At 44.0% G+C, this 21,943-nt stretch overlaps 1 pseudogene; it reads right to left on the reverse strand.

Annotated features, from left to right (window-relative positions):
• Nucleotides 1–21: 21 nt before the first annotated feature.
• On the reverse strand, nt 22–21,708 carry LOC129017228 (putative uncharacterized protein LINC02693; annotated as a pseudogene).
• Between the last annotated feature and the right edge of the window lie 235 nt (nt 21,709–21,943).

Raw genomic sequence — 21,943 nt, forward strand, 5'->3', positions numbered from 1 at the left:
AATATCCAGTGTGACTGAATAGGAGCAATACCAAATTCGAGAATATTTATTAAATATTTTATTACTCATTAGAAATCGAAGTATCCCAATGTGAAATCAGTGTGACCTAAAGCAAGCAACTCACATCACCTTGGAATCATGATTTCTTCTTCAGGATAGATAAGGGGATTAGACTAAAAGATGTCTTAGGTCCCTACAGTTCAAAAGTGCTACGACTACCAGTCCATGCCCGCAGAACACCAACTCCTGCCCCTCCCTCTTGGAAACCCTCCTCCTGCACCTCCCATCCCTCCACACCCTCCTGCTTTTCCTGCTGCTCTTTCCTGATCTCCAGCGGCCTCTTCCTAAATGCTGGCGTTCCCCAGGCTTTACCCTTGGGCCTCTGATCCTGCACTGCCTGCTCTTCACAGCTGCAGCAGCTGCCTGCCTGCTCATAACTTCCAGGTCTGTATGTTGCGGCCCCACGTCCTGGCCCCAGCATCCCGGAAGCACATCAGACGGCTGCTGGACATTTGTCCATGGATGTCCACAGGCACATCCAACTCCCCATGCCCAGATTCCCCTCCCTCACACCTCAAATGCTGCTTCTTTTCCCATTTTCTTTATTTCAATAAAAAGCACCCGCACTCATTTTAACCTCAAAATCACTGAGTGATTTAATATTCCTATGGAATAGTAATCTATGTATTGGACATGAGAAAATGGACGCTTAGGAAAGTGAAGGAACATGTCTAAGGCTACACAGTCAGTCAGTGGTGGAGTCTGGATTTGAACTCAGGTGTGTCCGACTTGAAGGCTAGGGCCCCGAACCCTGTCATCCACCCTCATGTGCCTCAGGCGGGAACGTGGGTGCTGTCCTGGATGCCTCCTCCCTGTCACCATGCACGGCCACTCTGCCAGGACTCACAGTCACACAGGGCTCTCGGATCAGCCCCTCGGACCTCTGGCCCAGCTTGGTCAATCCACCCTCACCCTTGCTTCACCCCTAACACAGCCATCTTCCAGCCAGTCTTCCATCTTCCTCTCTTCAAGCCATACTTCACATTGAGAAGAGGTGCTTTTGCTATGGTACAGGTGACACCACTCCCTGGCTTACAAAGTGCTGGTGGCAACCAGAAGCTCCCGGGATAGGAGCAAACATCGCACTCACAACAGCCTCTGTCTGCAGCTCCAGCATGGGGGTGGCCCTCACTAGCCACTATTTCATATTTGTGAACTTGTCTGCTTGTTAAAATGTACTTTTAACCCCCAAATCAATATTCATGTGGCTTTCACAGTCACAGGAAAACATGTGCAGAGCAGGGCAACAATTTGAGCCATCGGCCTCCCAGCAGAGGCCATGCAGGGCCCCATGCTGCCTTCTTGTTCCTACTCTCAACCTGCAAACCAGTCTTCTCATGGTCTATATAGTACCACTTTTTTTGCAGTTTTGAGCTTGTTCTTGGAGATTTCACAGTTTGAAACGGCCTCTAAGCATAATGCTGAAGCGCTGTCTAGTGTCCTTATGAGCAAGAAGGCTGTGATGTGCCTTACAGAGAAAACGCTTGTTAGCCAAGCTTGGTTCAGGTGTGGGTTCTAGTGCTGCAAATTGTGAGTTCAACGCTCATGACAAGCACTACAGTGCATCCAGAAAGAGGAAGGAGAGCTTTCACCAACCTGTACACGAGGCTGCTCTGGAAAGTGCAAAACTAACACCACTGGTGTGTGGCAAAACCATGGAAAAGCAGCTACATTTGTGACTTCATGAGATGATGACCAATGAGAGCACAGCGGGCAGCACTGTTGTGAGGAGAGCCAAAAAGCGGCCTTAGCTAATGCTGCCTGGCTGGCACCTTTCAAAAGGCAGCATGGCATGGAAAGTGTTAGCTTTTCAGCAGTGGCAGCTCTGTATGTCAGGAAGTACTCTATGGGAAAAGGGTATGTGGAGAGCAGTTTTCAACACTGATGGGACTGGCTTGTTTTACAGGGATGTTGGAAAATGAAGCCACGGAACATGAACGGTGCCTTGGCAGTTGAAAATATTGCAACCAGAGGCTTGTAGGAACCTTACCTTGTGTTTCCCAGAAGCAATACTTCAGGACCCGGAGGCAAGTTTGCAGAACATCACCACAGCAGATCACCAGATAGGCCGCACTCCTCACTCTCCTGCCGCGACGGCTGCAGCTCACTGAACCACAATTGCCTGAAGATGCTTTTCCTAGGGGCCCTCTCCCATCCGTCTCATCACCGACGCTCATCCCTTAAACCTCAGCCCCAGTCATCCACAGGATATGTCTCTGGACCCTGCCTCCAGGGCACTGACAGGTTTCTTATATAGCACTTTTATTTTATTTTTAAATTTGACATACAGTACCCACACCATATTTGATTGACACTATGTTTCTATGTTATGGTATCTAGCACAGTGCCTGACTCATAGAGAGGAGCAGAAAATATTTGTTGAAAGAAGCATAAAGTTTAACAGTATTCATTCAATTTATTCAATCTTCCTAAATGAAGTTTCTTGGGCCTTACATTTTTAATTGATAAAATAGTCTTAAATTAACATTCAAATAATAGCTGTTCCCTGAAATAATCTAGAGAAGCCCTGTTCCCTCTCTTTTTGAGCTACCTATAATAACATTCTGCTGAGCCAACATGGAGCAGTTCTCCCGGCACATTCTGCTTGGGGAAACCATGGCAGTGACCGTCATTAATGGGAGTCACAGAGCCCCTCCAGCCTCTAGACTATGCTGCCAAGTCTGTATGGTGAAGGCCCTGAGTCACCACAACACTGAAATTGTTTGAGGTGCTCTGGACGCAGGAAACACTGCCTGGCCATGGAGCACCCTAGCGGAGGAGAGGTGAGGATTACCCCTGGCCATGGAGCACTCTAGCGGAGGAGAGGTGAGGATTACCCCTGGCCATGGAGCACTCTAGCGGAGGAGAGGTGAGGATTACCCCTGGCCATGGAGCACTCTAGCGGAGGAGAGGTGAGGATTACTCCTGGCCATGGAGCACTCTAGTGGAGGAGAGGTGAGGATTACCCCTGGCCATGGAGCACTCTAGCAGAGGAGAAGTGAGGATTACCCCTGGCCATGGAGCACTCTAGCGGAGGAGAAGTGAGGATTACCCCTGGCCATGGAGCACTCTAGTGGAGGGGAGGTGACGGATTACCTCCTGGATCATGGCCATATGAAACAGAAAGGTATGGGGCTCTAGTAAACCACTAAGTTAACTGAAACTGGGAAACAGCCAGGTTGGCGGAACATGGACCTAACCCAGTCTGCAACCCTTTTGTGTGAAAAACCACAGCCGTTATCTTGCAACTTCGGAAATGAAAAGGCGTGTGGGTTACAAGACAGCTAAAAGCAGCAGGGCATTTCCCTCAGGCACCAGAAGAGGAAAGCCCTGGCAGTTAAAATTATTCCAACATATTCTTAGCATATAGCACAAGCTCACCGGCACATAGCCCTGTCCAGCACAACCTTAGAAAACTTCCCTCCAGCCCTTTATCTTTGCAGACAGCCCCTTCTCTGCTGTGCTGCATGTTGCATTCTTGCAATGTATTTTCATCGTTTCTGTAATAAATTTGCCTTTCTTTACTCACAGTTGTCTTGGTAAATACCTTTACTACCCACGACAACCCTGGCCCCAGCAGTCGCACCCACGACAAAAGGGGCCCATGAGGAATTCTGCCGGGTGATGTCTGCAATACAGAGCCCAGGCTCTAACCGGAGGCAGCCAAGCTCCAGCCATTCCATCTTGAGCTTCTACCATAAGAGGAGCAACCCAGGACATCAGTAGCCTGGGAAGGAGAGAATGGCATTGTCCACAGGGACCTAAAGCCAGAACACCTGTTTCTGGCTGCTTGACCTGAACATCAAGGTTGCAGACTCTGGCTTCAGTAACTGTTGGCAACAAGCTGAACACCCTCTGGGGCAGCCCCCTTGTGCTATCTGGGAATTCTCCTAAGGCCATAGGCACACTGGTCCACAGTGGTGCTGTGGAACTTGAAGTCACCCTCTGTAGCCTGGACACTGGGTCCCTGCCTTTTAACGGACACAACTTCAGGAAGCTGCAGCAATGGATACTGACAGGAATGAAACACAACACCTCTTTCATATGTGTGGAGGGTGAAAACCCACTGAAAACATTTCTCATCCTCGACTCCAGCAAGAGGGGCACCTCAGAAAAACCCACAAGGGCCCCATGGAGGAACACCAGCAGAATTTCAGCATGAGAAGGAACCAGAGCCACCCGGACGCTGAGCTCTCCCTAACCCCAAGAGTCCTGGCAAATTGAGCTCATGTTGTCCATGGCTTGCGAGTGAGACTGAATCCAGGATTCGCTGATGGGCCACCGAATTGAACCTGGGCTGTATGCAAACATCCCAGCGTGGACGGCTCCAGCATCACAGTGAATCCCCTGCCTTCAGCTGATGCCACCACCATCTGCAATCCTTTCCCTTTCTGCATGACACAGCTTAGGGTCTCTGCAAATCCAAAGCTGAGGTTTCAGCCATTCCCACCTTCAATTCCTCCTGGAAGAGCAGCAGCCCGGAAAATCGGTAGCCTGGGGAGGACCAGGGTCAGGGCAGAAGCCACAAGGACAGCCAAGGTGCCTGCCAGTCCCTACCTAACCTGGAAATGAAAACCACCACTTCCAGAACAGCCCCCAGTGTGGCTCTGTGGCGCCCCCATGGCAGCAGCAGCAGTGCAAGCACCATAAGAAGCCAGTGGCTGCCAGGGCGCGTCCTCCAAGGAAACATCCTCCCCAGGCAGCTCCATCTGGTGCCACACTAGCAGAATTTGCCTGCAGGCATGACCTCAGCCACTCCCTCCTACCAACACCCATGCTTCAGGCAAGTCCAAAAGACCCGGCATGAGCTCAAAGGAGAGTGGGGGTGAAGAAGCCTCACAGGGTGGACAGATGAGGGCCAGGAATAAAATGAAGGATGTGTGTGGGGGTGTGAGGGGTCAAGTGCATCCTGGTGCTTTCCGCGGAGCATGCAGACCCGAGTTCCACAGAGCACGCAGGCCCTGAGTACCACAGAGCACAAGGACTCTGAGTTCCATGAATCACACACACCCCAAGTTCGATGGAGCACAAAGGCCCTGAGTTCCATGGAGCCAGGAGACTCCAAGTTCCACAGAGCAAGAAGACTTTGAGTTCCATGGAAAATGAAGACCCTGAGTTCCATGCAAAATGAAGACCCTGAGTTCCACAGAGCATGCAGACTGCGGAGTTCAATGAAGCTCAATGAGATGATGCAGGAGATCGGCAAGGAGTGGGACACAAAGAGCTGCTCTGTGTGCACAGCATGTTTGGTCTTGGGGGACTTTGGCTGAAGTCCCCCAAGGTTGAAGGTGCATAAAATGCAGAGGCATTTGCTCAACAGGTTTTCAAAGAAGAGGGCATGCAGCACTTCTGCACACTCAAAAGCATGCTGGGCGGAAGGTTAAATGACAGCCTGTAGCTGGCTGGGCAACCAGAGGAGAGGCTGGTTGGCCTGTGCCCACCTGGGCAAACTTCAGAGACGATGATTTTTTCTGGGGCACTTCTCCCCTTCTCTTCTGGGGTGCTTCTCTTGTCTTTTCTTTCATGTTTATGGGGCAGGGGTGATGATTCTGTAGAAATAAAGATAAGAAAACTTAATGGCCAGGCATTTAACATCTTATTTTCTGAGCTTCTGCTAATGATGGGTTGTGATTACTGACTTGAGTGGTTCTCATTAGGTTCATCTTAGAGAACACAGGATCCTCATTTCCTAGAGCAGGTTGCATAACAATGATATTAACACCAACAGGCACCACCACACGTGGTTCACTTTTAAATTTATTTTGTAGAGATGAGGTCTCATTATATTGCCCAGGCTGGTCATGAACTCCTGGGCTCAAGCAATCCTTTCACCTCAACCTCCCAAAGTGCTGGGATTACAGGCATGAGTCACTGTGCCTGGCCTGGCAGTTCCTTATAAAGTGAAGTATACACTTATCATATGTAAGCTGACAACTTATATCCACACAAAAACTTCCATGTAAATGTTTATGATAGCTTTATTCATAACTGCTAAAACTTGGAGGCAATCAAGATGCCTTTCAATAGGTGAATGGATAAACTGTTGTGGATTCAAACAATGAACTATTATTCCTTGATTTAAAACTGAGCTAACAAGCCATGAAAAGACACACAGGAAACTTAGATGCATATTGGTAAGTAAAAGGAGCCCACTTGAATGCTATGTACCATAGAATTCCAACCACATGATATTCTGTAAAAGGCAAAACTATGGAAACAGTAGAGAGCAGTAGTTGCCAGGGTTGTGGGAGGGGGAGGGTGAGAAAAAGGAACAACTAGCTGAGGCACAAGGGATATTTTAAGACAGTGAAACTATTCTGCATGCTGCATTAATGATGGATACATGTCATGTCATTACACATTTCTCAAAATTATAGAAGGTAAAACACAAAGAGTGACTTCTAGTGAATTTTAGTTAATAATAATGTTTCTACATTGTTCATCACCTGTAACAAATGTACCACAAGGCAAGACTGTAAGGGTAACAACAGGGCATGTGGGCAGGAAACTGGATATATGAGAACTCCCTGTACTTTCCATTCATTTTTCATGTAAATCTAAAACAGCTCTAAAAAAAAAGTCCAATACTTAAAAAAAATCCAAAGGACCATCAAGGGCAGAATGGATAAATAAATTACAGTATGTTTATAGAATTGAATAAAATGAATAAACTTGCAAGTTAAATGTAATCTCATGGTGGTACACAAACACACACACACACACACACACACAATAGAACATATACAAAAGGAAATGAGGAAATTAAAACATTTCATTACCAAAAATCAATTAAATACAAAAGAATACAGTATGCAGGAAATGAAGAACAAAAAAGCTATAAGGCATATAAACAACCAACAGTATATGACAGAAATAAATCCCTCCTTATCAGTAAATAAACAAAACCAAAAGTTGGTTTTTGAAAAGGTGAACAAAACTGACAAAACTTTAGCTAGATTGCCTAAGAAAAAGAGACTCAAAGCCAAAAATAACTGTGGGGCATTATTACAAATTCTACGGAAATAAAGAATTATAAGAGGTGTATTATAAACAACTGTTTGCCAAGAAATAGGACAGTCTAGATAAAATAGACAAGTTCTTAGGTATACAAAACCTACTAGGACTGAATCATGAGAAAACAGAAAATTAGAATAGACCCCATAACTACTAAGAAGACTGAATCAGTCATCAAAAACTTTCTGACAAAGAAAGGCCCTGAATCAGATGGCTTCACTGGTGAATCTTATCAAACATTTAAATAACACTAATCCATCTCTTCTAAAAAACTGGAAATCAGAGAACATTTCTAAACTCATTCTATGAGGTCAGCATTACCCTGATACCAAAGTCAGAAAAAAAGTAGACAAGAAAACTAGAGACACGTATCACTTCCCTGATGCATATCAATGCAGAAATCCTCAACAAAATACCAACAAACTAAATTCAGCAGCATATTAAAATAATTATACACTATGACCAAGTATAATTTATTCCTGGAATGCAAGGATGGTTGAACATTCAAACATCACTGCATTAGGAGAATGGAGTGGTAAATCACGTGATTATCTCAACAGATGTAGAAAAAGCATCTGACAAAATTTAAATACCCTTCCATGAAAAAACACTCAGCAAATGCAGAGGAGATGGAAGCTACCTCAAAATAATAAAGACCATATATGAAAAACACACACTAACATCATACTTAATGGTGAAAGACTGACAGGTTTTCTACTAAGATAGGAACAGAGCAAGGAGACCTGCTTTCACCACTTCTATTCAAAATGGCTTGGAAGTACTAGCCAGAACAATTAGGCAAGAAGAAGAAACAAATGGCATCCAAACTGAAAAGAAAGAGGTAAAATTATATTTGTTTGCAGATGCTATGATCTTAGATGTAGAAAACCCTAAAGATTACACACACACACACACACACACACACACACTCCTGTTAGAATAAACAAATTCAGTTGAATGGTAGGATACAAAATCGGTGCACAAAAATCAGCTGTGTTTCTAAATACTAATAATGAATAATCTGAAAAGGAAATTAAGAAAATTCGATTTACAATAGCATCAAAAAGAATAAAATACTTAGGAATTAACTAAACCAAGAATGTAAAAATCCCAATGATGTCCTGTGCAAAACAGAAAAATTCATCCTAAAATTCATATAAAATTTCAGGATCCAGAATAGTCCAAACAATCCTGAAAAAGAACAATGTTGGAGGACTCATACTTCCTGATTTCAAAACTTAGTACAAAGCTACAGAAATCAAAACAATGTGGTGCTGGCATAAAGACAGACATATAGACCAACAGAACAGACTAGAGAGCCCCAAAATAAACTCTCACATATATCGCCAAGCGATTCTTGACAACTCAACAACAACAAACAACCCAATTGATTCATCTGTGTTGTATATGTTCTATAATTCTGTTTATATGATATTTTAGAAAAGGTAGTATTATAGGGATAGAAAATGACTAGTGGTTGCCAAATAATGCGGTTGGGGAAGGGGTTAACTACAAAGAGGTGTCAAGAATAGAGAATCTTAGAGGTGATGAGACAGTTCTGTTACTGTGAACGTGAATGTATAACTCTATATAGTTGTCAAAACTCATGAAACTGTATGTTACAAAGAATGAGTTTTATTCTATATAAATTTAAAAATCAACAAAGATGGTGGGGGGGTCAGATGGAATGCAGTTGGTGACAAATGAATTTTACTGAATTAAAAGTATTGACTAACCCATATTGAAGAATGTGGGGGAAAAAAGTCTTCACCTAAGTAACCTTGGAAAATACTGTTTTGACTGCGTACCGTAAGACTCAAGAACTGCACACAAACATACTGTATTCTGGTTGGCAAATTTGTTTCAGGATATGGGTCAGCAATTCTGAAATGATTTTCCATGTTAGCAAATATATTTTAGAAAATTAGAGCCCAGTTTCTCTCTGTAGGTGAAAGAGTTATAAATAAACAAAGGGAGAATGCTAGCATAAACCCTAAGGTGCTGGACTGGACTTAGGAATGTCAGTATGAACCCATGTCTATTTTAATGTATCTGTTTAGATGGACAGATGTAGATAGGTAGATGCTGAGTTTGTATTCATGCATACATGTTTAGAAACATTCACGTGTTTCCAAACTATGCTGAGAGGGCCTCGAAGCAGTGATATCCCAGTATTAATGAGCACACCCAGTACCCAGATCCTGGTTTCTAAATGCCATTCTCCTATAAAAGAAACCAAGGCTTCTTGGAGAAATGACTAATTCTAGCCCTGCCATGAAAAACACGAGATGAGACTAGAGCAACTTGCAGTGCCAGAAAATAAGAAAGTGCTTTTAAAAAACATAAAACGGTGGGGACATGTCAAAAGAAGCCAACCTGGAAGAGCTATGACTCAAGGTGGAACAATGTGAGTGGCAAACAACTATGACAGCACTAAACTGTAACCAAGAACATAAAATAATATCCACAAGTCCATACTGATATAGAAAAGATTAAATAAATCAGGAAGGAAAGACAAATCTTCCTTGCAGAAGAATTCCAAGTAATAAATGTTGAAGGAGCACAAATAGAAAACTACCACTAGAACACCACAGTAATCATTACTGCAGGAAAGAGTCATCAACGAATGCAAAAATTTTGGATGAAGAAACAGTATGTTTCTGTGGCCTCAAAACATCTCCCTCCAAATATTTATTATATATTTTTCTTGTTTTTCCTCTTAATTTCATCTAAAGATCTATGACTAAAGCAAATATAACACTGTGTAGTGGGGTTTATGCCATGCAGATGTAAAATTTATGGCAACAACAGCACAAAGGATAGGAGATAAATGGCACTATTCTGTAGCAAGTTTTTCTATTTTACATTCACTGTAATAGTACAATATTAATTCTAGACTGTGAGAATGTTAATGATGCACATTGTAATCCTTGGAGCAACTGCCAAAAAATGAAAAAATGTGTCACTTCAATGCTAATAAAGGAATAAAACAATACAAAAAAGTACTTGTATAAGAATGTTCATAGATCTTTACTATTATGATAGCCCAAAACAGGAAATAACCCAATATTCATCAACAGAGAAATGTATGAACAAACCATGGTGCATTCATACAACAGAATACTATTCAGCAATACAAAGGAACAAACTACTAAAACACACACTATGGAGGTGTTTCACAAATATTATGCTGAGACTGCTGGACATAAAAATGTATATTGTATGATTTCAAGTAAAACGAACTTACGGTTAAAAAACCCCCACAACAGTACTTTCCTCTGGGGAAGTTAAAAATTGCCTAGGAATGAGCATGAGGGTGTTTTCTGGGGATGATTGAAATATTCCATTCTGAAAAGAGGTGAAGGTTATATGGGTGTATTTATTTTTCAAAGCTGTACAATTAAGATTTGTGCCTTTAAATGCATGTGTATCTTACCTCACCAAAAAAGAACTAAAAAAATAAAAATAAAATGAAGGGTGGTAGGGAAAGGGCTGTGGTACAGAAGAAACAAAAATGGCACATGATTATTAGCTGTTGAAGCTGGATCACGGCTCTATTGTACAATTTTGTTCAATTTTTATATATTTAAATTTTTCTGTAACGAAAAGACTTGCACAGAAAGACAAAACTGATCTGTAATGTCAGCTGTTAAGACACTGGTACATTTGAAGAGGAGGGAGGGAGAAAGCGCTTGTGGGCCACATGAGTGAGGCTGCTTCTATTTCTTGGTTACCCACGTGTATTAATTTTGTCATAATATACATTGAGCTTAAGGGAATGCTTTATGCACGTATTTCTACATGCATGTTATATATCAAAAAAATATTTAAATACCACATATTTGCACACATAACTTAGTATCTCAGAGTAACAGCAGCGTTTTTTTTTTCAAAGTGGGACACTTCCACTCACAGCATCATCAGATGAACTGTAATATTCTGATGTATCTATTAGTGTCCTAATCCTTGGGTGAGACCCCCTAGGTCTTCCCATTTTTGCCTCAATTTGGTAAGTAGTAAGACTCTTATTTCTGATGATGTGATTTTATTTCCCAGCAAAGTCCTCCCCAAATCAAGGCCACAATAACTAGCACGGTGTTCTGCACATCGTATGCACTCAGTACTTGTGAAATTGAGCTGAATCAGAAACAAAATGAGGAGCAGAGGTCAAGTCCTGCAAAAGATAGCATGTAAATAATGCAAGTAAGACTGAAAGGCTACAGCTCGGCAGCAAAGACTTCACATTCGTTTGAGAAACCATTTGCTACTAGTTCATCAAAAGACGTTGGTTTCACGCTGTGGTTCTCTATTCTGGCCACACATTGTAACCAGCTGGAGAGCTTTAAACAGCAAGGATGTCTGGATCCTACCCCAGGGATTCTGATTTCACTGGTCTGTTGCAATTTGGGTTTTGGGAATTTTAAAAGCCCCCTGCCACCCAGGTGATTATAAGGTGCATCAGGGGTGAGAACCTTAGCTGTGCCTGATTTCCTTGTGTGCTGCTGGGATTTGCCTCATTGCAGCATCTCAGCTTTGTGGGGAGGGGTGGTGGGCAGTCTTAGAAAACAGCTCTGCCCTGTTGAAATCAAAGGATGGCTTCAAGACGTGCTCAGCTGCTTGACTAAATTGCAGCAGGAGGAAATGTCTTTTCAGCAGATCTATCTTTACATCACTTGCTTTCAGAGTAAGAGGTTGTTTTGGGCACAGCATTTTGATTTAGTCTGTGTTGAAGACCAGTAATAGCCTACAAATACCAAAATGGGATGAAAAGAATTTCCAAACATGTGGAGTGCTTTATACGTGTTTCTTCATCCTTCCCTGTGTCTATGCCCTTTGCAATGCGCTTTTACAGCTGCTCCCATCCAGAGTTAGAATCTGTTTCCCAAGACTTGGATCCAGCTGGCAGTTTTGGGCCCAGTCTCAAAAGGTCTTGAATGCTTCTTCCTTTTCTTTCAGAACCCTGCCATCTCCATGACAACAAGCCCAGGTTAGCCTGCTAGAGGATGAAACACTATGGGGAAGAGAACCAAAGTTGCCCAGTCCACAGTCAACTCACTCTCAACAGCAGAGCTTCCTGGTCACCAGCAGCTGACCCCCTTCTCCCATACACACACATGAAGATTGCTATACCTTATAAAGGTACGGCAGGTTTTATAGGTATAGCAATTAATTTATGGCAGGAGCCTGCCATAAATTGCTGACTTGCTCAATCATGAGCTAAATAAGTTTTGGGATGGCTCATTACACAGTAACAGCTAACTAACACACCCAGAGCTGACAGGATGCCAGGATTAACAACATGCTGACTACAAGTTAGCTGGCACACTATAGGGACTGTCTAGGTACTGAATTCCTTTTCCCCTTATTAGAAGTTGGGTCCCTTGAATTATAAAGAAATGCATGTAGATGTGTATGTGCTTAAAAGTCACACAGTATCGCACAACACAGGAGGAAATAGATGACAGCCTGACCACTAGGGCAAAGGCCAAATAGCAAGGTAAGGCATTTGTCTGGAATCTATTCCCTCCAAATCTAAATTCTGGAGGTCAAGGCTGTGGACAGGTCCCACCTCCTGGGACCCCACTGTCCTCTGATCTCTGGAGGGGAGAATGGTCCCATCAAGCAGCAGATGGGCAGCAGTGGCCTACCTGTGGCCACCTCCTGCTGGCAGCCCCTGCTGTCTCAGGGCACTCTCTCTTCCTTTGGGACTGAGAAGAGATGTGGGTAGGGAGGGGGAGCTCCCTCGCTCCTGGCAGAGAAGTGCGGTTCAGGCCCTTCACCTTCCTGAGTTCAGGGAGTCAGAGCCTTCAGAACATCTGGAATCTGGCTGCTTTGAACTGAGATATGCTAGAAGTGTAAAATATGGAGTGAGTTTTAAAGATTTAGGACAAAGAAATGTAAAATGTTTCATTAATAATTTTATACTCATCACACATTAAAATGATATTTTGGATACATTGGGTCAAATAAATTATATTATTACAAATCAATTCTACTTGTTTCTCTTTAGTTTCCTTAACCTGGCTAGAAGAAAATTTAAAACTACAGGCAGGCATAGCTCATATTCTGTTTATATTGGACACGGCTGTCTTAAAGGACTGCCTCCCTTCCGAAGCTCAGGCTGCCTCCAGTCATGGTGGAAGGGGAAGTGGAGCAAGGAAGAAAGGAGATGGGGTGCCATGCACTTTCACAACAACCAGCTCTCATGTTCCATAGAGCAAGAACTCACTCACTACCACCGGGACAGCACCAAGCCATTCCTGAAGGATCTGTCTCCAGGACCCAAACACCTCTCACTAGGCCCCACTTTCAACTTTGGGAATCAAATTTCTTTCTTTCTTTTTTTTTTTTTTTTTTGCTAGAGGACAGGAAGGTTATACAATCTGAAAATTTTAAATAATTTGTCATTTTGTTGTTTCCATTTGTGAACAAAGGACTTAATAAAAAATTTAAGATTTAACATTACAATAAAATACATTCATTTCAATATCACGCTGGAATTCAACATTGTTTTGCACGGGGGCTGCAGAAACAATGCAGAGCTTCTTCCTCCTCCAGACCCTCACAGCTCAGCAAGCCTGTCAAGGGCTGGTTGCTGGCCACTGCGTTTCCAGTTTTTGTAGGTTCTCTTCCTCCCAGGTGATTAAGGAACAAGGCCAAAGGTGTTTGAAGCTTTCAGAAAACACAGGATTTTTCTTTCTGTGGCTCACCAGCATTTTCATTTCTGTATCAGCAACACCATATGCAGGCCACAGCTGAGCCAAAACACACGATGAATTGAGTCTGAAATCAAATTGTACCTAATATTTACAGCCATGTGCATTACTAAAAAGGGACATATCTTCCAACAATTCCAGTAAGTTCCCAAGACTTAGTTCACACTAGGTACTACCCTGTGATGGTGTCCCGTGCTTGTTACTGGGGGCAAAATGGGACAGTGTTTGCTGAGTTCATGGCTGAGGGGCTGCGGTGCCATGCAGGGAGCAAAACTTCCCACTGAATAACACTCCTCTGTGAGAGTGGCATGGCGGCCGAGGTCAGCTGGCTCAAGGCAACTGCCTCCTTGTTTCCTAACAAGCAACATTTTCAGGGAAAAACCCCAGCTTCAATGTAGGAAGGTTTTGATGGTGGCTCAGGCCTGGGACCGAATTAAAAAGGAATAAGGAGATAAAATCCACATTTTAATTATAAACAAATGTCTCACTGAAAAAATTCCAGACCCATAAATCCATCTATGTATTAGTTATTGGAGTAATTTAAAATGTGAGGAAATTATAAAGTGTGTGTCCCTTATTATATATTTCTTCCCCCCCACCACTTTTTAAACATCTAAAGTTCCTAACACATAGATACTCTTTATGAGGAAAAAAAAACCTGTTGACATTGATACAGTTTGAATATTTGTCCCCTCCAAATCTCATGTTGAAATTTGACATCCTAGTGAGACCCTGTCTCTACAAAAAATTAAAAACTTAGTTGGGCATGGTGGATTGAGCCTGTTATCCCAGCTACTCAGGAGGCTGAGGTGGGAGGACCTCTGGAGCTCCAGGAGTTGGATGCCACAGTAAGCTACGGCTCAGCTCAGCCATGGCTTCTATAGTGAGCTATAACTGCGCTACTTCACTCCACCCTGGGTGACAGAGTGAGATTATCTCTTTAACAAAACAAAACAAAACAGAAGAAAGAAATTTGATTCCCAATGTTGAAAGTGGGGCCTAGGATGGGTGGAGTGGTGCAAGCCTGTAATCCCAGCACTTTGGGAGGCCAGGGCAGTCGGATCACAAGGTCAGGAGATCGAGACCATCCTGGTTAACATGGTGAAACCCCGTCTCTACTAAAAACACAAAAAAATTAGCCGGGCATGGTGGTGAGCACCTGTAGTTCCAGCTACCCGGGAGGCTGAGGCAGAAGAATGGCATGAACCCGGGAGGCAGAGCTTGCAGTGAGCTGAGATCATGCCACTGCACTCCAGCCTGGGAGACAGAGCGAAACACCATCTCAAAAAAAAAAAAGAAAGAAAGAAGAAAGAAATTTGATTCCCAATGTTGAAAGTGGGGCCTAGTGAGAGGTGTTTGGTCTTTGAGGGCAGATCCTTCAGGAATGGCTTGGTGTTGTCCCAGTGGTAGTGAGTTCTTGCTCTATGAAACATGAGAGCTGGTTGTTGGAAAGAATGTGGCACCCCACCTCCTTTCTTCCTTGCTCCACTTCCCTTTCCATCATGATTGGCGGCTTCCTAGGGTCCTCACCAGAAACAGATGGTGGTGCCAGGCTGGTACAGCCTGCAGAATCATAAGCCAAATAAATCTCTTTTCTTCATAAATTACCCAGCCTCAGGTGTTCTTTTATAGCAACACAAAATAGACTAATACAGACATCAATGTGAATATTTAATATTGGAAGGTTTTTTTCATTTTCTATTTTGTCTGTATAGCTAACATTAAAGAAGCCAAAGATATAGAATGCTACATCTCAGATATTGCATTTTGTAAAAAACATGAAGGTGAAATCTTTGTTTCTTCAATTACTAATCAATGATAGTTGCACTTTGCCCATTCTATGCAGAATACAGTTCCATGAACCATGGGGAGATGGAAAATAACCATGTCCCAGCCTTCCAGGCAAGTCCCTGGAAGGAATGGCTTGGTGCTGTCCCAGTGGTAGTGAGTGAGTTCTTGCTCTATGAAACATGAGAGCTGGTTGTTTGAAAGCGCGTGGCACCCCTGGTGCCTGGAAGGCTGGGACAGGTAAGATTGCATCTCTGTGCTCTGCAGTGTCTGTCACACAGCAGGCACTTAATGAGAAGGCTGCTGAATGAAAGAATATTTCCAACCAGCCTGGAGCCCAAATGCAGGTTCTCACTGAAGTTCTGACCTCACGTTGTGGGCATTGTGGGCTTCCATGCACATGTCCACACCACCAGTGCATCCACTTCCTTCCTGGACCTGAGCAGAGCCCCACTTTCCAGCTCCTGCCTGTGAGGGGATAACCAGGCCCCTGGGACCCACAGCTCCAGCAGCTGGAATTCAGAGTTTATGACCTGCTGTTTTCCACATTCCCCCTCTCACCACCTCAGGACCTGCACCCCGCTGCACTGCACCTTCTATTCTGCTGTCACGGCCCAGAGCTCTGTTCATCTGCTTCAAGCAGCTCTCCACCCCGCTTCCTCCCTCCCCTCCTGCTGGATCTCTTTCTTTCATTGGTTCTTGTCCCGTTCCCTCAGTCAAAGAACTCTCCTTCCACTCTGCCTCATTCACATTCACTTGGGAACCAAAAATTCACCCCACAGCTTAGTGTTCCCAGTTGTGGAAAAATTCAGACACCTTCTGGAATGAGACAAATGTGAAGAAGCCAGACATGAAAAAACACTTATATGGATCGATTTATATGAAATGCCCAGAGAAGACAAATCTATTGAGACAGAAACTGGATTTGTGGTTGCTTACAGCTGGGGTAGGTGGTGGGGGGAACAGAGTGATAGCTAAAAGGTACAGGACTAACAAAAATGTTGTAAACTTAACCATGGTTTTGGTTGCACATATCTGTGATTATATTAAACCCTAGCAGATCATAAGGTATGTGAATTTTTCCTCAATAAAGCTGTTTAAAAATAAAAAAAAATTAGGCTGGGCACAGCAACTTACCCTGTAATACCAGCACTTGGGGAGGCTGAGGCAAGAGGATTGTTTGAAGCCAGGAGTTCAAGACCAGCCTGGACAATAGAGTGAGACCCGATCTCTACAAGAGATTTAAAAAATTTAGCCAAGCATGGTGGTGCACACTTGTAGTCCTAGGTACTCAGGAGGCTGACGTGGGAGGATCACTTGAGCCTGAGAGGTGAAGGCTGCAGTGAGCCGTGATCATGCTACTGCAATCCAGCCTGGGAGACAGAGAAACATCCCAACTCAAAAAAAATTATTACGAACTATTTTATACATACAAAATTACACACACACACACACATACACAGACTCACATAAAAGTAAAATAAATAATTGTACCCATCACCTACTCCACTACATTTGAAGCCGTCTGCATGGTTGGCCCTTCTGAAATGTAACCCCATCTGGGACAATCATTCATCTGAAGCTTTACAAAAAGTATTATTTCCCTGACTTTCATTATACTTTTATTACATAATAACATCTCTAAATAATATATTGTTTCCCTAAATAATATACTGCTTAACTTTGTAAGTTTTTACACTTTCTATAAATGTGCTGTGTATCTCTGTAACTTGCATTACTCATTCCACATTGTATTTTCGAGAGCCTTCTATGTTTTAAGTAGTTTCTTATTCAATTCTATACATTGCTTACTAATTAGCCTTTAAATTGAATATACTAAGACCTGCTGGAGAGAGAATTCTTGTGGGATAATGAGTATAAAGTGCTTAAAGCAGTGCCCCATTCATTATAGGTATTCAATACATGTAATACTATACACAATATTTTAATACTGAGTAATTATATACATATTATGATTGCCCCTTTCTTTGTGGATGTAAATTATTTCATCAGCTGCACTATGAACTAATAGTTTTCTTTCTTTTAGGGGAGGGGTTGGGGTCTGGCAGTATTGCCCAGTCCGAAGTACACTGGTGCAATCACAGCTCACTGCAGCCTAGACCTCCCGGGCTCAAGGATCCTTCCACCTCAGCCTCCTGAGTAGCTGTGTCTATCGGCAGGGCCACCACTCCCAGCTAATTTTTAAATTTTTTGTAGAGATGGGGTTTCACCATGTTGCCCAGGCTGGTCTCTAACTCCTAGCTCAAGTGATCTGCCCACCTTAACCTCCCAAAGTGCTGTGATTACAGGTGTTAGCCATTATGCTGGGCAAGAATTTTCAAACTACGGTAAAATTCAAGTTACAGAGACCTTTGGGAAATGCCTCATTCTAGGTATTTGAAGCTTCCAGATAGCTAAGATTAAAAATTTTTACATACTAACTTGTTTCTAAGTGTATGCTTTTACATTTAAACAAACTAAAAACATGAGCTTTATAAAAAAATTTCAGCCATTTCCAAATTCTCTTCCAAACTTGTTTAGAAACATACATGACAGAGCTTTGGTCGGATTGTGCAACTTTTGTGTGTTCTGTTTTTAAAATATTACTTAACTTGTACACTTCCACACATTGGCATGGCACATCATTGCCATTTCCAATATGTTCCTGTGCTTCACCAATTTCCATAGCTGTCAGAGGGAGAGCAGCCCAGGTGACAGGAAATGAAGTTGTCTGGCTCTGAGACCTTACCAGGAGGACTTCTGGGATCCAGAGTCTTTGCATGGGGCAGATGACATATTCTTAGAGGCCATTCATTTTTTCCACTGTAGCTGCTAGTGCCAGTTTCCACTCCACTGCCTGAGGGTAGGTTGATCTTGAAAGCCCTCACCGATGGATTTGTGGTCACGCCTGGAACCCTGTGCCAAAGAGGACTGGGAGGTCCCATTCAGGAGGGAATCCTCTGACTTATTACTGGCATCTGAGCATCTCCCAGCATGGCTGTTCCTACTTGTAATAAGGTGATGTCAAATGACTCCAGGGCAGTGCTCCAGTTCCCATGAACACATCTGGTCACTCTGGGAGCTTCTGAGTCAGTGAGCTCTCTCCTTACATCCCGATACACTGTTGTTTGCAAAAATATATTTTTATAGGCAAGGTATTTGTGTTTTGGATTTGCACCCTGATGTAGGCATTAATTTGTTTAAAAGGATAATTTAACATTTTCAGGAAGCTGAACATCTTTAAATTGTCTTTCAATTATTTCTAGTTTTATTGCATTATGACCCAGAAATGTGTACAATTTTTGTTCTTGTATACTCACTAAGGATTCTTTTTGTTTTCAGAGTAGGACCAAAGGTATTTCTATTTGTTTGCAAGTCTGTTGGCTCAGTTTCTAAAGAGTTCATTTTGTTACCATGTTCTTTTAAGTATATACATACAGGTTAGTTATGTTTCCAGTTTCCTGTGCTTTTTATTTTTTTTTTAAACAAACTTTTCTGGCCCTTCATTCTCTCAGACTTTTCCTTCCATGCCTTATGCTGTAGATAGAGTCTATGATCTAGCATTTGTCAGTTAAAATTGTATTCACCTCTGGAGACCAGAAAATCTGACCCACAAAGCAAGAACAAGCAAGGGTAGGAGATGAGGCTGAAGAGGCAGGCACCAGGTTCTCTGAGCTTTTATTCACTGCAATGAGTAGACAGTGGCAGGGTTTACACAGGGTTGGGGGTATGCCTATATCATGTTTTAACATTTTCAAGAGATCACTCTGGATGCTTGAGAGGAGGCTGGACTGTAGCAGGGCAAGACAGGAGGCAGGGAGGTTGGAGGATTTTTGGCAGTAGGAGGATTTTTGGCAGTAGATCAGTAGGAGAGGAAGGTGACTGAAACTGGCTGTGGAAATGGAGATGGTGAATCAAGATGCTGGTTGCACTCAAGAGCCACAGGACTTGCTGTGTGGTTGCATGGGGGTTGGGGGAGAAGGGAAAGGAGTCAGGGATGACTCTTGGTGCTCCCCTCAGGGAAGAGGCCCCAAGCCCAGTGGTTATCAACAGATGGATGGTATTTAAAGCTATGAGACTGTGTGGGATCATTCTGAGAGGATCACTAGAGATCTGGTGGAGGAGGAGCAGGAGGATGAAGATAAAGGTGAGAGGGAATCCAGGAGGGAAGGTCCCTAAAATCCAGAAGAAATGGTGGAAGTCCTCAATTGTATCGTCTGTGTCAAATGCAGCTAAATGACTGAGATAAAAGTCGTTTCAGCAAAGTACCCTGGAGGAAAGCTAGAGAGGAGTGGGTGCAAGAGAGGACATGAGGTGAGGCAGTTGCATGGAGCAGAGAAACAGATGGTAAATGGAGAGAAATCTGGGGTTAAAGAAGGTCTATTTGTTTAACGCACAGCATTAAGGAATGCTTGTGTGTGGACACTAGCAAAAAATCGGTACAGAGAACCCCAGAATTCTGGGGTCATAGCCCGAAAGGACTCCTCAGCTCCAAATTTACTTGAAGTTACAGCTTCCATCTTTAAATTAAATGGGATTTTTTTTGCCATCTATTTCATCATACAGGATGTGACACAGAATATATCCGAAATTATTACTTTCCTGGAAGAATACATCTTAGTTTTTAATATCTAAACTGTATAGCAGCTATTTATCTCACAAATCATTTTTCAGGCTGGGTGCGGTTGGTGACTCATGCCTGTAATTCCAGCACTTTGGGAGGCCAAGGCAGGAAAACTGCTTGAGTCTAGAAGTTCGAGACCAGCCTGGGCAAAGTGGGGAGATGTAGTTTCTACAAAAAATTTAGAAATTAACAGGCATGGTGGCACACACCTGTGGTCTCAGCTACTGGGGAGGCTGAAGCAGGTGGATCGCTGGAGCCCCTTTCGTGGTGCAGTTTGGGCAAAAGAGCAAGAACCTGTCTCAAATTTTTTGGCTGATGGTTGTAGACATAATGTTTGAGCTTTCAAAAATTACAGCATTTTAAACTAAATAGTTTGCTGGAAAAAGCCACATGTTGCTTCCAGCAACAACTGGTAGACCATCAGGATCATGACAGTCACTTCAAAAAGCTTTGGTGTGTTGACAAAGGGGAGGTTCAGGTGACAAAGGGAGGTTCAGCAAAAGGATGTTGCTGGTCTCAAGCCATAGCTACTGCATCCAAGGCAACTGCATGTTAACAACCATATCAAATGTGGGTGACCAAGTGGCAACATTTAAGCATTTTACATCCTAACTTATGTGCAACTTAAACCTACTGCCTCATTGTGAGTTAGGAAATTGGTAGGTTTTTTTTCTATTGACTTGCCGTGCCCTATAATTTTTCCTATTTAAAATAATGGGAAACAAGTTTTCAGTTTTTTTCTCAGAAAAAGTCTGACATTTCAGGCAGATATGTCTGACAGTTATTACCAGCAGAAGAGTTTCTAGCCTTTTCATCGTAAAATTTTAATTACTTACCTTGAAAATTACTTAACTTCGTTCCTTCCAAATCTGGTAGTAAAATGGGTGTTCCAGAAAGCTGTGGCACGGATCTGCTGCTTTGCTCTTCTCTGCACAGACCTGGGGCTTGAGGAGCCTGCAGCCACGAAGTACAGGACGTCATCAGAATGGAAAAGTGATCCAGATGGTCCCGCAGGCGCAGTGCTGGGGCGCAGAAGTGCAGCCTGTGCACGGCGGGTGGGAGGCCTGCGGGCTCGCGGGGGCTCGGGACTGTGTTCTTGCGGCCCAGAGGCACACACAGGACAAGGAGGCCCCGACCCAGGCTGTTGGAGCCCGCGAAGAGGGGGTGAAACTCCAAGGGGCGTAAGGGTGATCACACGTGCGGCCAAGCTTCCCGTCTGCATGGCGAGGGGCTGGGCCTTTCCATCGCGATTTTTCTCCCATTATGCCGGGCGCGGAGCGGGCCCTGGGGCGGCGGGACCGGTGCGGGCGTTCTGTCAGCACGGAGTCCTGGAGGCCGGCGGGGGGATTCGCAGCAGCCCGAGGGACGGAGGGAAGGCAGAAAGGAGTCTCTACTTCCAGGTTCCCAGTGATCGCTACCTTCGTTACAAGCAGTAAACTGACGACTTCAGACACCGGTTATGGAGCTCCACACGCAGTCCTCAAACAGCCAGCCCCGCCGGCCAGGCGCGCAGCGCAGGTCTCGGGGGCGGGGCGGGGCGGAGAGGACGAGGCGGAGCTGGGCGGGGTTGAGGAGAGGGGGCGGGGCGGGGAGGAGGGAGCGGGGCGGGGAGGAGGGGGCGGGGCGGGCGGGGGGCGGAGAGGCAGGGGGCAGGGGGCGGGGGGCGGAGGGGGCGGGATGAGGCGAGGCGGGGGGAGGGGATGGGGCGGGGCTTGGCGGGGGCGGACCCGCCCGGCGCTGA

The sequence above is a fragment of the Pongo pygmaeus genome, chromosome 19, assembly GCF_028885625.2.
Source record: "Pongo pygmaeus isolate AG05252 chromosome 19, NHGRI_mPonPyg2-v2.0_pri, whole genome shotgun sequence".
In the NCBI taxonomy this organism is placed as follows: domain Eukaryota; kingdom Metazoa; phylum Chordata; class Mammalia; order Primates; family Hominidae; genus Pongo; species Pongo pygmaeus.